Source organism: Podarcis cretensis, assembly GCF_951804945.1.
Source record: "Podarcis cretensis genome assembly, chromosome: 10".
Lineage (NCBI taxonomy): Eukaryota > Metazoa > Chordata > Lepidosauria > Squamata > Lacertidae > Podarcis > Podarcis cretensis.
Genome location: NC_137179.1, coordinates 29765498 through 29783628, shown reverse-complemented (window position 1 = coordinate 29783628; position 18131 = coordinate 29765498). Strand labels below are relative to the sequence as shown.

The following is an 18131-nucleotide window of genomic DNA, read 5'->3' as shown; positions in this document are numbered from 1 at the left end:
GACAGAAGTACTGTTTTGGGGGGACAGGAGGGGGGGCAGGTGTGGAGGATTCCCTGGTCCTGATTGGGTTACTGTGCCCCTGAAGGACCAGGTGCGCAGCCTGGGAGTCATTTTGGACTCACAGCTGTCCATGGAGGCACAGGTCAAATCTGTGTCCAGGGCAGCTGTTTACCAGCTCCATCTGGTACGTAGGCTGAGACCCTATCTGCCTGTGGACTGCCTCGCCAGAGTAGTACATGCTCTGGTTATCTCCCGCTTGGACTACTGCAATGCACTCTATGTGGGGCTACCTTTGAAGGTGACCCAGAAACTACAACTAATCCAGAATGCGGCAGCTAGACTGGTGACTGGGAGTGGCCGCCAAGACCATATAACACCGGTCTTGAAAGACCTACATTGGCTCCCAGTATGTTTCCGAGCACAATTCAAAGTGTTGGTGCTGAACTTTAAAGCCCTAAACGGCCTCGATCCAGTATATCTGAAGGAGCGTATCCACCCCCATCATTCTACCTGGACACTGAGGTCCAGTGCCGAGGGCCTTCTGGCGGTTCCCTCACTGCGAGAAGCCAAGTTACAGGGAACCAGACAGAGGGCCTTCTCGGTAGTGGCGCCCTCCCTGTGGAACGCCCTCCCACCAGATGTCAAAGAGAACAACAACTACCAGACTTTTAGAAGACATCTGAAGGCAGTCCTGTTTAGGGAAGCTTTTAATGTTTGATGTATTACAGTATTTTAATATTTTTTTGGAAGCTGCCCCATGGGCGGGGTATAAATAAATAAATAAATAAATCATCATCTCAGCACCCTTAATATACAGTTCCCAGAAATATTCAGGGGAAGCAACAACTGTTTAAAACGGGATCATAGTGCTTTAAATGTATCGTATGAATATGGCCTAAAAGTCTAGTGCGGGAGTCAAGCGTTTTTAGCAAATTTGAAAAAAATCAAAACAGAATTGTCCTGTCCAACCCAGACATATATACGCCTCAATGGTCTTTTTGTTGCCTCAGATCAACAGAGACGTCACGTTACAAATCAACTCGTAAGTGGAGTGATGAGCCATCCGGTTGAAACCAAAAGGCCTCCCTTGGCCAGCAACGAGGCAAGAATGAAAAAGTAACAGGAAGCCAAGGAACTCATGCTGACAACTGGGATGTGATAAAAAATGACCTCAGTCTAAACATTGCTAGAGCATGAATACCGAAACAATTGCTTGGGCAGCACATTGGGGGAGGGGGGAAGTGAAGAGCCACAAGGATCTGAAGAACACTGTCAGAATGTGCTGAGTTAGGAAGCCATTGCCCATTCTGCTTTCCAAAAAGGCAACTAGAAATCACGACGGAAGGTAGAAAATGGTGCAAACAGCAGCAAGCAACAGCAGTTAGAATCATAGAATTGGAAGGGATCTCAAACAAGATCAAGTCCAACCATTTGCCAATGCAGAAAATCTGTTGCTACAGCATCTCCAATTAGCAGAGGCCTAAAAATATCGAACCAAGTAAAGCCCACAACTTTCTGAGGCAGTCTGCTTTCACTGCAAAATGGCTCATACTTTCAGGAAGTTCTTCCTGACGTTCTTTCTCATAATTTAAACCAGTTGGTTCAGGTCCTAGGACTGTGTATGCACCATACATTTCCCGCTACATCCAAAGAAGACTGGGAACTGTAGTTTAAAGGTACTGGGAACTGTGTGGGGTTAACTACAGTTCCCAGAATTATTTGGGAGAAGTCGTGTATTTTAAATGTATGCAGATTCCATTCAACAACAATTTAAGATGGCTATGCTAAAAAATGTGCAATTAACCATGAACTTCAATTTTACTCCATTGCCCACCCGCCCCTGGGTCACAACAAGCAATGCTAAATTTAAGTAACACTAGCAGCACTGTGCAAGGCATCAGCAAATCTAGATTATCTCCAATGACTTCAAATTTGTTAGGATTGCTGTTCTAGTTTTGTTAAGAGTCAGTCCCATTTAATCCCATAATACTACATATGTTGTACAGTACTAAAACATTTGATGCACCAGAAGCATGATTACATCATTTACCAAACCAGAGAACCATGCTCTTATCCACTTCCTAGTTTCCTCCATCTCATTCCAGATTAACCACCAATGTCTGGGTTGCTAATTCCCAGAAGAAGAAATACACGAGGAGTTTTGCAAGAAAATCCCTAGGTATTTAGATGGTTACAGAAACATGAACAATAAACAGCAAGCGATTATAATGGATCACTTGAGCCAGTTACACCCAGGTTTCAAAAGGGGCCAAAGGAATGCAGCATGTGTAATATATTTGCATTTTTGCAGCCAAATGTTGTACTGCGTCTCCATGGCATTTTAAGCCCAAATAGACTGGGCCGTCATGCAGATTAGAAGCAAGATAGCACACAAGTAGTAGCCGCAACAAACATCAAAGTAATGAGATGGAGCACATTTATCTAAGAAAGATGCATGGTGTGTCAGGCATTTTCCCCAGTGGAAAAAGAGCAAGGATAAAATTTAACCCTGTATGATGGCAACACTAAAATGATGGAGAGCTGCAAGCCACACGGACCAGGCTTCAGCTTGTGGATCTTCCATATTATACAGTGTGAACCTGTGATATTGCTGGACTCTGAACTCTCTGTCAAGTTCAACCCAGCCAGCATGGCTAATGGTCAGGGCTGATGGGAGTGGTAGGCTAAGCACATCTGGAGGATCAGCAGGAAATGCCAATTTTAAGATGACCGTTGCATGATTCTGCAGGAAACAGCCAAAGCAATTTAGCAGCACTGCCATGTGTTGTGTTTTGTCTTAGGACACTATGCCATTTGACACAGAAACAAAGCCAAACTGATCGGAGGGATGAATCGGCTGCATTGCATGAAAAGATTAAAGGTAAAGGTAAAGGTACCCCTGCCCGTACGGGCCAGTCTTGACAGACTCTGGGGTTGTGCGCCCATCTCACTTAAGAGGCCAGGGGCCAGCGCTGTCCGGAGACACTTCCGGGTCACGTGGCCAGCGTGACAAAGCTGCTCTGGCAAGCCAGAGCCGCACACGGAAACGCCGTTTACCTTCCCGCTGGTAAGCGGTCCCTATTTATCTACTTGCACCCGGAGGTGCTTTCGAACTGCTAGGTTGGCAGGCGCTGGGACCGAGCAGCGGGAGCGCACCCCGCCGCGGGGATTCGAACCGCCGACCTTTCGATCAGCAAGCCCTAGGCGCTGAGGCTTTAACCCACAGCGCCACCTGCGTCCCATATGAAAAGATTAAAGGGAATTAAATATGCTGAGCTGGCAAAAGCAGGTCTACAGGGGGGAGCATGATAATAGAGTGCAAAGAACACAAGCACCAAAAGAAGGAAAGGAATTGCATAGGATGGCCCAAACAGGTAAAGGAGGAACAAGAAAGAAAGCTCAAAAGGCTTGTAAGGAGATAATTCGGTCCAGTGGTGAGCATGCAACTAGCCTGAATAAAAAGGCAGTCCATAATTTCCTGAGAGTATGAAATACATTTATCCTCCTGAGGGTGAAAGCTCAATTCATGGCTGGTGACATCCTCACCACAGAATCTATCTGGTCCTGGAACAAACCAGAAGGCCGAGCTGGAAAAGGATGGAGAAAGCCAGTCCCGAGACTGACAAGAGAGAGAAGGGTAGTTGGGTGGGTTTGGCACATAATAGCAACTGACCCACGTCTGGTGCAAAAGAGGAGAATTCTGCTGTGAGGAATCAGATTTTAATCCCTGTTCACTCGCAGATCTTACTGGCTGTTCTGGCAAAGTTACTATGTATTGACCCTCTTCAACAGGCTGTTTTGATGATTAAAGTGGCACAAAGTTTTCAAACATGCTTTGGACCCCAACAGAAATGATATGGCAATTTGTAACAGAATACACACTAAAAATAGTGAAAACTAGTCTAGAAAATTTAAGTGGACAAAAGTTAAGGCAAGCACAAGGGCTCACCCAAACCACTACCCAAAAGCTCGGTGAGAGGACATCTGGTAAGAGGGCCAATGAACAGAGAGCTGGATCTGATCTGCAGGAAGACCTAAGTTTGGCTGCATCCGCACTACACATTAGAAGCACCATACCACTTTAAAGAGTCATGGGTTGCCCCAAGGAATCCTGGGAACTTGCAGAAAAGTCCCACTTCCAGCCAAGATCAACCTCTAAACCACCTGAACTGCACATCCCTTTCCCTACACACCAAAAACTGGCATTAAAAAACCCTGTTTACGTTGATAACATGGAAAGAGTCTACATCCCAATCAAAATTATTCAGGATTCAAACTCCATCAAGTCAGTTGACCAGCTCACCCCAGCTGAAGGCCCCCATTAAAGTAAACAGTGCATGGTATCCAGGGCAAGGAAAAACAAACACACACTTTATTAAAAATAGGTTGTGTGACAGATAGGGATGAGATAAGGAGGACACAATATCGGCTACAAGGAAAAAAACCCCAACACAGCATGCTGTTCCTTTGCTTAGGGTCTTTTAACCCATTCCACATCTGGTTTTCACTAATGAAGTTTGACCAGCAATAAGAAAGGTCTTACGCTTAGTGTTGCATTATCCTGCTGTGGAGTCTGGCTCCCGCTTCCACTCTGGATAATCATTTTATGGAGCTCAGAGTCTTATCTAGCAGCGTAGTAGCAAATTCAGAGGTGTGGGGTCCCTTCATGACAGTCACAGCTATGCACCTTCTAAGATTATACAATAATCCTATAATTACGCAATAATAATTAGGGATACATTCCTGCAAATCTTCATGCACTGCCTTTCAGATAGATCTGTGCGCATCTATCGTGCAAAGCCAGCTGTGCGGGTTCAAGCATAGGAGGAATTGAAACGAGTTAAGATCTATGCAAACAACTTGCTGCAGAAACCAAAGCAGCGTCAAAAGCAGCATTGCCAGTAGCTACTTTGAATTAAGTAGAAAAGCAGCAAATAATTTTTTTTAATTTAAATAAAAATCAAGTGGTGCAGATAATAGTAGCTAAATACCAGAAACACAATATTCCATAACCAGGATATTAATGGATCCTCATCACTACCACACAGAAGCAGTTAGCATCACTGTACCATGTGCCCAGTTTGCCAACAAACTAGATTTGATGTGGGGCAATTCAGGTGACTGTAGATGTAAAAAAACCCAAAACAACCCACAGAAACAGTTAAGCAAGGGAGGGTGGAATGGAAGGGAAAGGATAAAACGACTTCCTCTGCTTTCTTTAAAAGCTTTGATGTGTCTCTACTTCCTAATTTTTAAATGCAAACCCTTCTGCTGGGTACGCAATTAATCTATGCTTTACAACATTGTCCTGATTCACGGCACTAGTAATATGATCTTTCAAGTAGCACAGTCATGTGTTTTTTAAATAGGCATTCAGCTAGTTGCTTACCTGAAGTAAAAAATCAACCTTAGGTGACAGAGCAGGAACACTTTTGTAAACTCCGTGTTAGGTCTCTCCCGCCTCACCCAATAAAACAGGATATTACCATGTGAAATGACTTTTTTTAAAAAAAGGTATGCGCATGCAGGCTAGCTAGTAACTTTCCAAACATACCTGAGGGCAAAAAAAGCTGCCGGCAATCCCTGCTAGAAACCCTTCCCTAGCCAGAACAACTCCTCACACAGCTATCAAAATAGTCAGGATACTTCCATATGATCTGTCAAGATTCATTGTGGGACGCTCAGGCGAAGGAACTCTGATTTCTAATAAAAGTTGAGGACAGAACATTTGCAAATCTCTCCCCTGAATGTGAGTGGGGAGATGAACAGTATGCCTAAATAGTTAAGCGATTTCAAACCTAGCTGGGAAGCATAAGTTTGACAGACAACTCAGCCCTATTTGGGCGTTCACTTCCCACGTGTAATCAGAATAGTGCAAAGGAGAACGAGGAAGAGGCCCGCTGCCTCTATCATGGACCCTTTGTGTGGCCATGCTGCCTTCCATGTGTAAGCGCCCCTAGCCGGAAGCCTGCTGTCCACGAGAAGATATGCCACACAGTTTGGAATCCTAATTGTTCAGGGTTCTAGACTGCACAAGGAGCTTCTCAGCAGATGCTTGGCTGGAAATGTGTAGAGGGGTTGGCATTGGAGTGCGGGTTAGAACATTTTCACATATGAGAAGAATGCATGAGCAGCTTATTATCAATAATGGAAAACTGTGAAAATAAAATAAAAGATGAAACTAATAGCCAAGACCCAAGACAAAGGTTTATCTTGATTGGGACTCAGATTGGTTAGGGAAGCAGCCAGGAACATGCATTTAGACTGGCACAACTCCTGCTGTCCTAAGATATTCCAAGCCAGTAAATGGCCCTAATCTGAAAGCTTTGCTCGTTGGGAACTGCTGGAACAGCCTAGCTCTAGAGAATGTGTGGAGAGCAGACAATTAAAGGAGGTGGTACATGCGAAGCCACATGGGCCATTATAGGCCTCCCCAATCCAGTTTAGGACGGTGAGGAGAGAATGGAGAGGCATGATCTGAGTAGCCTCAGATGGGTCATGATAAAAGCTACTTTACTCTGGGCTTGTTCAGACATATCACTAAACCATGGTTTGGTCTCATCAACCCTGTCCTCATACGTTCTCTTTTCCCCTGATCTAGGGCACTTAGAGGCAGCCAAACTTTGCTTTGCAGCAAGCCGTAGTTTGGTGTTTCATCTCACTGGGTAGACGATGGTTTGAATCAGGATCCCAAATACGTTTGGCTTTGCAGCCCATTGCAAACCAGAGTCTGTCCAGCAGGACAAAAGGGCAGAGTATGGCTCAATACAATACATGGATCAGATGTTTCCAATTGCCATGAGACAAAGAATGAGCCGAATGCTCATTACATTCTCAACACACCCTACATGGGCAAAAGCTACAGCTGACTGGTTCTCCGTGTATTTCTATAAATATTGCTCTAGGTATGCGCCTGTTAAACTTCTGTCTTCTCACCCTTTTTGGTGAAACTCTGAGGATCAGGAGGCACGTCTTTCCAACCAATCCTTACATGAGCACCGATTACAATCTCCTTTCTGCCCAGATTTGTCCTGGGGTGAGTCTATCTAGTTAACCATGTTCTATGCTCGGAAAAGCAGTGAGAAGGTTAATCAGATAACAAAGCACCATGAAATGATCTGGAGGAGGAGGCACCCAATAGATGCTGAACTGGGAACAAGACCACGCCGGCAGAGGAAAATGGGTGGCGGTGCCTACTTCAGTCTTGCGTATCTGATGAGATGGAATCCAACCCTCCTAGAGATTAAAAACAGCTCCCTTTCTGCTAGGCTTGGCTATCGACCAAAGACACCCACTCCCTCCCCTCCCCAGCCTCCCCCAACAAAAGGCAGGGGGAATGCAAAACAAACAGGGCAAGCTTGGTTAGGATTTATGCCACTGTTAGGCAAAAGGGTTAAGGGGGGAGGGAGTTATTACAATTCTACCCTTCAGGCCTCAATAAGGAGGAAGAGCATTTTCACATGTCAGTTTCTTCCTCTCCCACTCCATTAGCAATTATGCTTGGTTTGGGTGCCAGAGGGTGTGGAGGGAGAGGAAAAGGAGCGGTGTCTCCAGGAAGGATAGGAAGGGCTGCAGGATGTTGTGAGGCTGTAGGAAGCACAGGCCAAGAGAGCTCACCGCCCAAGCTCAGAGCTGTGGGTCACTGCCTTCCCCTAATATAGATGTGCACGCAGGCATGATGCCTCCATTCCCCAGGCAGCCATAGCTAATTGCCATCACACACACACACCCCTCATTTGCACCAGGCATTTTTTTCACACACAAACTACAAGGCCAATGGCTACAGAGGTGGAGAGAGGAAGGGAAAGGAGCCAATGTGCTCATTCATTTTTGCCTCCTCTTGACTTTAGCATTCATGTAGGAGTCTCCTGAAAAATCTCCCATTAGACCAAGCCTGGCAGCAAAAGCAGCAGCCTTCCTCATCCTTGGGTCCCCAGATGTTGCTGGATGATAATTTCCATCATCCCCTAATCATTGGAAATTCTGGCTGGAGGCATTGCGGGGTGGAATGTTTATAGCTGCTCAGCCATGTCTGGTTGGTGGACATTGGTCCCCAACAGAGACAGGGAACCTTTGGCTCTCCAGTTGTTGCTGAACCACATCCAGTGTTAGAAATTAGCCAGGCACCAGGTGCGTTTTGCAGCTGCTGCAAGTCCAATTGCAACCACACAGAGATCCTCTGGACGCCAGGTTAGTAACTGGGGAAAGCAAAAGGCCACTTCGAGAAGGACCTGAACTATTTTCCTGGAAGCTTGAATTGGTTTTGTTCTGTATGGTTTTATCTGATGTTTTAATGTGTTGTAAAGTGCTGTGAGATTTGCTCTTTAAAATATAAAGCAATATAGAAATAATATAATTATTATTAATAATAAACTCAATTGCAAAAAAAGCACCTAGACATTCCATTGTGGCAACTGTAACCCAAGTTTAAGGTGCCATTTGGCAATCAGATTATATATATCTGAGTTTCTAACACGGACCACAACTCCCATCAGCCCCAGCTGGGATGGCCAAGGGTGATGGGAATTGTAGTTCAGCAACATTTGGAGGGCCAGAGATATTCTCCACACCTGCTCTACAAGAACAGAAAGTGAGCTATGCAGCTGGTAGGCCATTGTGCACCGCTGGTATACATTAAACTGGACAGGGCACATGGAGTGATAGTCCTGCCCCCCCAGCCCCACCCCCCACCCCAGCGGCAAGCAACTGCTTCCCAACAAGCCCTGGAGAGACCTATAGCCAACATTTGCAAGAAGCAGCCAAGACTTCTTGCTGTCCCACCATTAGCTCTCCCCATCAGGAACACACACACACCACACTTATCTGTCCCAGATGTGATCTACCTCACTCAGGTAGAATAGGAAACTCAATCTCAGGGTTGTGGGTTCAAGCCCCACATTGGGCAAAAGATTCCTGCATTGTAGGTGGTTGGCCTAGATGACCCTCATGGTCCCTTCAAACTCTGATTCTGTGACACTGTCTGCAATGAGCCGTGGAGATGGGGACTGGACCCTTAAAAAACCTCTGTAGGAGGAGAAGCAGGGAGGAAGAGATAGGGGAGTTAGAAGAGAACAGGAAGGCCAAAAGGTGAGGCAGCCCCAGAGCTTTCTAAATCCTTTGGCTGCTTTGTAATGTTTTCTGACATTGCAAAAGAAAGCAAAAAGACACAGACCAAAACAAGGGAAATAATCGGGGCTTTTCCAAAAACAGCATAATGATCATGTCCAAAACAGAGAGTGAATCCATTCCATGATTGCAGCACACCCACCCACTCCCAGGAGGCCAGGGTGGGGGAGGAAAGGGGCTGGAGGAAGGGCTGCAGTTGTGCAAACTGGCTCCTGGAGCACCTCCGAAGGCCAGGACGGGAAGCAGCTTCCCAGAGGCAACGATCCCTCCTCGGACAGGGAAACATTTCCCTAACCCGGCCGCAGACAGCAGTTCTTCCTGATTACATACACGCCTGCTCTAGAGGCGATTTTAGGGGTGGGAACAGAGTTCATCGAGGAAGATCGCTTGCTTCCTAACCCCGCTTTTTGGAATGGAGAGAATATATAATATTAAAATAAAAATGGAGACCTATGTATGCTGGCTTTCCCGTTAACACAGAACTCTTTCCGCAGTCGCCCTGTTTTGAACTCGGAACTGGCACGCGCCTAGCCAAGCGGAAGGTGATCTTAAAAAAAATAAAAATGTATCGTGCTCTCTCTATAGTCTCTAACGGCCCTGGAACACGGCAACACTTCGTCCTCCACGCCCGTGTTCGAACGTGTGAATCCTGCCAGCCTCGGCACAACAGCAGCGTTGAGGAAACTCTGGGCCTAGGAAGGGGCACGTTAGCTCCGGGGGTGTGATGGAGGTCTAGCCTGGAAACCTTTACGAACGGGAGGGTGGGCGGAAAAAAGAGGCGGCAGACTGGCACGGAATCCAGCACCCCTCTTTTGCCGCAAGAGGAAGCCCCCCCCCCCTGCCTACCTGTCCTTGCCCTCCAGCCCCTTAACAGAAACAACTGCACGAATACGGTGGAAGGAAACCAAGCCAGAAAGTGGCAACTCACCGTCATGCTGCCGGCTGCGCTCAAAGCGGTTAGAGAAGTTCGCTGGTTACTTTTCAAAACCCAGCAAGGCAAAATCGAAATCACCTCCAAGCAGTAGCGGCGGCAGCCTCGATGTCCATTTCCCCACCCTCCCCTTTTCTCTCCCTCCGCTCTCCGCGCTCCCAACCTCTTCTATCCGCCCAGAATAAACTTTTTTTCCTCTCTTTCTCTTTCTTTAAAACTTCCTGGGAGGACCCTTCCTAGCCAATGGGAGGAGATCGAATTTGCAACTTTTGCAGAGCGCAAGTCGCGGGCAGCCAATGAGCAGGCGAAGAGGAGGAGGCGGGGGCGGAGCCCGGCTGCCCGAATGCAAAGAGAGAGAGAGAGAAGCGCCAATGAGGAAGCGGAGGGGCAAGGCTTCAGCCATAATAATGAAAAAAAGAGAGATACAGGCTAAATGTTAAGAGAGGCGCCCGTGAGTCCCCTTTGCCTTGCCAGAGGACAGAGAGAGCGTGCCAGGCAGCGCTGCCAAGGGTCAGTGGCAAGCCGTGGCTGGGGGGGGGGGAGTGCTATCTGGTTGCAGGCCGGCTGGACAAAGCTACCCCACCATTTATGCAAAGCCACAATATTTTGCACCCCACCCTGGTTATAATTCGAGCAAAGCTGCAGAGGACAAGATCTGAGCCTTAATGTTCTGCTAGTTTCTTCGTCTTGCTTCTGTGCCTTCTCCCAACGCTGGGAATTGGGGGTTGGGGACCAGCATCTGGTTGCAATTTACAGAAAGGAAAGGAGCCCGTTTGACCTACTGCGGAGGCCTTACACCTCTGCATTCCTTGCTTCCTAATGTTAAACTTGTGTAAAGACGCCCCAGCATCGCAGTAAGAAGCAATGGGGCTGAGGGGGCAACATAAAGATGGGGAATTGAGAGGAGGTGATGTTTAACTGGATTTCACGATGGTTGTAACTGGCAGCTTTTTCCTTGCACAAGCGGCAGTCTGATGATCCCAGTGCCCCCAAACGATAAAGCAAACAAGCGCCTTGGCTGTATTTTAACACCAGGTTAAAATCAGTGGGGCTTACTTCTGAGCAAACAGACAAGCTGCAAGGTCACCTCTAAACTGCCAATATTTTTGCAGGAGGATCATAGCAAATACCTGGAAATTTAGGTTAATACTCTTTGTCTTCCTAGTATAAAAAATCCACTTTAAAAAAAGAAACACTTTTACTGTCAGGAAAGTGACTGAAATGAACTGAAAAATGTGGGATGAACTAATTATTAATGGGGAAATGTATGAACACAGTGCAAGCAAATCACAGTGAATGCTCAATAGACAGGTCATCTGAGTGTGGTTACTCATAAATATTCAGTCCGAATAAAAATGTTCAGCTTTCCCTTACACTAACAATTACACACATATTGGGCTCAGAAATCAGAATGATACTGAATGGTAACAGCTCACATAGGAATTTTGTTTCCATGAAATTCCTAAAATTAAAATTAATGCCACTTAAAACAATCAAGGTTCAAGTTCCTTTGCTGGCAATTCACACATGCACACCTCAACATACAAAGACATTTAAGGTTGAAAAGGACCCCCATGAAGTCCACAAAAAGCAGTAACCAAAAATGAAACAAATATTAACGGTACATAGAAGCTCCCTTGCCTATTCCAAACACTAGAAAAGTGTCTACCTCTACTGCACAGATGCACACAAAGGCACATAACAATTTGGCCCATAAAAACGCACATTCAAAAAGCTTAAGTGCATGCACATAGAGACACACATGCCTCCCCCTGCTTGAACCATCTTAGGGAAGCCTGCCTCACACAAAGACTCATACCACTGAGAGAATGTTAGGAATGCCATAAAGAATTTGTAAATATAAGGAGTAGGAACTGCACAGAACATACCTTCCAATGTTTCTTCTCTGTTATCCTTATTATTATAGAGAACTGCAATTATGTTAGGCGCTTTGGACTGTTGGATAGGTTATATCTGCCAGCTGTGTTTATTCCAGCACACAGCACAGAGGAGTCTCCTGTGCCTTGCCTATTCTGACTATTACAAGGTTAGCAAGTCGCCTTTCCTTCTTTCTCCACAGTCCTTTAGGGAAAAACAAACAAACAAACAAACCAGGCTCTCATGCCTGCAGTTCAGCCTGGAGTATATCATGTAAGCAGGTGATTCTCCTTTCCAATCATGCTCAACTGAAATTCAACCTAACAGCTGAACCTTCACACTCTCTTAGCTGTGCCGTCCTGCATTTGAAGGAAGGTCCCGCTCACCTGCGGCAAGCACTAGGGAGTTGCCACACACCCACCGCCTCATCTGTTATGATTCCTATCACTTCTCTGGTTGCATAAGTGAGTAGCAGCACAATAGCAAGCTATAGCTGAACACAGATACCCGGCTCCAGTATTCAGTAATTCAATGCGTTAAACCAGCATTCCGTGATCTCAGGGCCAATTCCTGCTGGAGGTGAATGGCTTCGCATTGCCATCTGCTTCCCTGGAGAACCAGGGCACTGAAGCTTTCAGGGCAGGAAGCAGCCCTCTGCCCTTGCTACAAGCTGAAGACAAGCCAGTAGCAAGCTCACTTTGCCAAAGAAAGACAACAGTTGCAGTTGCATGTGTGTGTATCAGCAATGATGGGGAACCTCTCTCAGAAATTTATTTTTCTTGCCCATACAGTGGTACCTTGGGTTAAGAACTTAATTCATTCTGGAGGTCCGTTCTTAACCTGAAACTGTTCTTAACCTGAAGCACCACTTTAGCTAATGGGGCCTCCTGCTGCCGCCGCACCACCGGAGCATGATTTCTGTACTTATCCTGAAGCAAAGTTCTTAAGCCAAAGTACTATTTCTGGGTTAGCGGAGTCTGTAACCTGAAGTGTCTGTAACCTGAAGCGTCTGTAACCTGAGATACCACTGTATTTTAGAACATCACTTATAAACTATACATTGTGTTAAGAAGGCAGTGAGGGTGTTTCCTGAGCCTTGAAAAAGAATATCAATCCTATTCCAAGGGTAATGTAGCGTGGGTTTGACTTGGGTCAAAGTTACCTTATTTTTTGCCTTATAGGACGCACTTTTTCCCTTCCAAAAATGAAGGGGAAATTTGTGTGCGTCTTATGGGACGAATGCAGGCTTTCGCTGAAGCCTGGAGAGCGAGAGGCATCGGTGCGCACCGACCCCTCTCACTCTCCAGGCTTCAGGAAGCTATCCGCAAGCCTTGCAAGCCCGGCGGGCGTGCCCGCCAGGCTCCCAAGGCTTGCGGGCAGCAGCCTGTAGCCCGAAGCACGGTGCGCCCTCCGTAGGGCACCCCGTGCTTTGTGCAGCTGTCTGCAAGCCTGGCGAGCCCGGCGGGAGTTGCCGCCGGGCTCGCAAGGCTTGCGGATTGCAGCCTGTTCTGGGGGCTGGGGAAGCTCAGGCTTCCCCCGCCCCAGCACCGCGGCTGGGGGGGGGGAATATATTTTTTTTATTCCCCCCCCCAAAAAAAACGAGGTGCACCCTATGGGCCAGTGCGCCCTATAGGGCGAAAAATACGGTACTTAAAGGACCCTATCACTGTATGCACCTAGCAGTACAACAGGAGTGGGGAACCTCCAACCCTCAGGCAAGATTTGATCCACCCATTTGGTCTGTAAGGCTGTTCCCCCTAAACCACACTCAACTGCCCCACACCAGACAAAATGACATGGCTACAAAAGAACCATCTATCAGAAGCTTAAAACCAGTGCCCAATTGTGCATTTGCTGGAGCAAGGCACAACTGATGCGTAGGGGAAGTGCACCTTGCTCCAATAGTACCAAGCAATTGCCATTTAAATTGCTGCTAAAAATGAGGCTTCCACCTCTGTTTTGGCAGTAGCTTCAATGCAAACTATTTGGTGCACAAAACCCCTTGTGCTGTGGTGCCTAAGTGACTAACAAGCAAGTTAGGTGCTGGGCACCTGGGAAGCACTGGGCAGCAGATTTCTGACCAGTGGGCTGGACAACCCAGCTGTCAGACAGAGGACATCAGCTGATCGGCAGGTGGGTTGTCCCACCCACCTGTCAACATTGGTCCCCTATGCCAAAAAGGTTCTTCACCCCTGCAGTACAATCACATATTCAGTGGAGTCGAGGACCTTCTTAGTGGTGGTGCCCCAGTTATGGAATCCTCTCCCTAGAGGAGTTTGCCTGGCACCTACTTTATTGTCCTTTTAGTGCTCTTTTTATTTTTCTGAACTTTTTAGATACAATTTGAATATTGACTGTTTTATGTCACTTTTACCATTTTGTGGCTCATGTTTACATTTTGTCTCATTCTTTTTGTAGCCCATGCTATAAGAGCAAGACAAAGCACTATAAAACCAACCCCATCTTGCTAAGCATTAAGGATCCCCAAATATTGTTCTTGCAGCCCAATCCAATGTAAAGTTTGGCATCTCTAAAGCCAGTTAAGTAATCCAGCATAGGAGCAAGCTGTCAGCTGTAAGGTCAAGGCCACTCAAGAGCAGATAACACATAATCCTATGCTTGTACCCAGAAGTTCCACTGAATTCTACAGAGCTTCCTCTCAGTTAAGTGTGCATAAGACTGTAGCTTTAAACAGTTGTGGAGCAAAAGGAAACAACTGGGAGACAGTTACCCGATTACTTTGCATCCTGGTAGTAAAAACACCCTACATTTTTAAAGAGTTTCACTTGGATCAAGCAGCCACTGAAATGAAGTCATTTTCTGGCTGATCTTGTTTCAGTAGATTCCAAAAGGATGCAGGAGAAAGAAGACTCACATCAACAATGCACACCTCCAGAGAAAGCAAGATAGGTTAGCTATCACCTGTACACTATATCCAAGGTGTTGAGCGACTGCCTCTGCCTCCCATCTGTCTCTCTTACTCAGGAGTACATCTGTTGTAGCAAATTATTGCCCTGCTCCTTCTTAAGCTTAAGTTACATAGCTCACCTTGACAGGGGGCTTTCAGACAGGGGGTTTAATATTGCAAACAGGCCATTCCGCTATCCCAAATGGGGCATTGGCAACAGGTTTTGTTTCGTGTCTAATGTGATCTATTTAGCTCAGAAAGGGTAAATTTGGACTTCAGTGGAGAAGTGGGGATAGAGGCTGGCATTTTGATACTGATGCCATTGTATGATCACCCTTCTAGAAGCAGGCATATTTTTTTCCTTTGGCATTTTTACAGGTCACCTAGCATAATGCACATGCTTTCAAAGCAATGATCAGGAGCCATTAGCTGGGAGCCTGTATATAGCATCACTCCGTTCCCAGCGCTCAGGGCGTGAGGTGCTGTTTCTTGTGTAGCCAAAACAGCAGCACACAGGGAGGTATCAACAGGCATAGGAGAAGGCCAAGGTTTGCAGAAGTACAAAAATATTTTGAGAAAAATACCCAGGGGGTGGGAGCCCGCACACCCCAAACAATCCAATGGAGGACCACCAAATTCTTAGACGTTTTGGGGTAGGGAAATGAACAGGGGGAAAAGAAGAAACGGAACAGAATAGCTGAAATCCTGAACAGCAGAAATCTATGCTACCACATTTTCTTGCAGGCCTTGCTTATGAATTGTATATTTGTGCAGATGCCTCAAATGTATCTACAAATATCACCCACCTTGTGATGATGAATATAGTCTGAGCACATGGTGAGAATTTTTTCTAGCCTGGGCCTTTGCCAAAGGCACTGTGGCCTTGGGATACTTCACTCAATTCACCTCAGAATAGGGATTAATTGAACTCTTGGGCTATTTGCTTTACTGCTCTTACAATTAAGGTGTGTTGCATGCTCAGCAGCAGAGAGGCAATGTCTGGAAAAGAGATGAGATGCAGGTGCTAGGCTTGCCCAAGGCGTACAGGTAGACACATATCATTCCATTTCAGCTGCATTTCGAGCAGAGGCTTGTTCAGGAGGGGGGGGGGCGTTGTATAAAAGGTACGTGCTGATGCACCGGTTGAGGAATCAGGCAGCAAGCAGTGGGAAGGATCCCTGCCTAACAGCCACTGCCAGACAGTAGACAAATGTTGAGCTCATATAAGTCTGCTTCTAATGTTACCTAGATACCGTAGGTCTCAAATCCATTTTCCCAGGATATCATTGCTTCCACTCAGTGGCGGAGCTTTGCTGGGGATGCTCTGGCAGCAGGAGCCTTCCAGGCTGCGCCCCCCCCCAGCGGGCGGCGTTTGCTTTCCCCGGCAGCCACCGGGCATATTTGCACGATCAGCGGTCAGATTTTCGCGATGACAGTTGGCCCAATCGTGAAAATCCACCCGCCAGTGGTGCCAGTGCCGCCACACCGATCCACCCAGGAGGAATTCTGTCACCCCCTCCCCCGGCATGACACCCTGGGCGGACCGCACCCCCCTTGTGACACCCCTGCTTCCACTGTCCTAGAACTGTGACCAAACATTCCTTAACTGAAGAAACCAGGGACTGAACATGAAGCCAAATCTGCCCTTCTACCACCAAACTTCCTGAGATAATATCCACTGCTCTATTGATCCTTGCCTGTATTGCCAGCATACATAACAATGGCCCATTTTGGACATTCATCATGGCTTCTCTGGTTTAATGTCCACATCTCATGGATACAGCTAAATTGAAATCCTTCCATTTCATAAACTATTGACCTTTATGAACAATAGCTTCTTGGAGCTCAGAGATGAACATCAGGGCTATGTTCTCCTCCCTTAATGTACTGCCTTTAGAGCTATGATCCTGGTTTGCTTTAAACCTTACTTCCCCATTTCAGACACAGAGTAGAACCCAGGTTCAAAAGATTAACTAACTAACCAGGGTATTATTTCCTTCGGTTTACATCTGCCCTTCCTTCTGAAAGTGTGTACAGGGTGCTTGACAATGTAGAATCTGAAAGAACTATACTTATGGCTAAACTGACAGTTATTAAAACTACAGTGCCTCCATGTATCTACCCCTTTCCAAAGGACTGGGCAAATAAAATGTTCTGTCTGAACACAGTTGGAAAAGGGAATGGATTTCACCTGAGAGGGAGTTCCTGAGACAGGGTGCCACTGTGAAGAAAGCCCCGTCTGGCGGTCACACCCTTCTCGCCACCCACAGTGATGTTACTGTGAGAAGAGTCCCTCCCTCATGAGCTGCATGTGAGAGACAGATGGAGAAAGGTGCTCCTTCAACTATATAGTTTAAATGTATTTAAGTATATGCAAGTATATTTAGATTAAATCTAATCCCGCTTTAATATCCTGCTTAGTTTTTAGCCCAATAAATATTTATTACTTGCAGGCATACGTCACTGCAAATACAGTAAAATGCCTATTGGCACAGACATAAAAGATAAATAAATATATTAAAATCACCCTTAAATCTTCCAGGGGTTACTCTTAAGACTTAGCTTGCTCAAGTTAACATGTAACCTTTACAAACCACTGACATTCAGTTTGAGATTCTCACTCAGATTTTCTTTGTTGAAATTGCAAACAGTGCAACTTGATAGCATATATACTCATTTTCATCAGATAACAAGTTAATTACTATCTCCTATATTGGACACCCACTACATTGTGACATAAGATAACAGTTTCGCTTTCTAGGATAGGCATATCATAGTCTATCCCCCACAACTCTTTCCAAAGGACGCACAGTCTGTTTCTTACAGGGATATGACAATGCCTGCCATCCAAATAAATGGGTTGCATCTGTTTAACTGTTAATCTGCAAAAGCTTTTCTCAACTGCGGGTAGGTAGGGTTAAATAAACACCTTTAGATTTGATTTATCTTTTTTAAAGTGCAGCGTACCAGTGAGAGGAGCGATTATTATTAATCACTTCCCTATCCCAGGAGAGATGGAATGTTCCCATTTAAAGTGGGCTGAACGCCAAGGATGGCTGGCTGCATGCTCTGTAGGAACCGAGGACAGACTAATTCTGTCCTGGGTGATCTTCCTTCCCCCTGGCTCTCAGGTGTTCATATTAACACATCTTTTGGAACCCTGAGCCAGCCATTTCATGGCATGCATATCTATCCTGGATCATGCTTTGGTTAACTCTCAATCCCAGTTTAATACCCTGGTTAGTTGCCAACATTAAACCCAAGCTTTCCTTTGGGGGCAAAATGGGG

At 46.2% G+C, this 18131-nt stretch overlaps 1 protein-coding gene across 2 annotated transcripts in view; it reads right to left on the bottom strand.

The window, feature by feature from the left end:
* The window catches only part of TRIOBP (TRIO and F-actin binding protein), a 63910-nt gene that overhangs the window by 23391 nt on the left and 22388 nt on the right, over positions 1-18131 (bottom strand). The window lies entirely within an intron of this gene.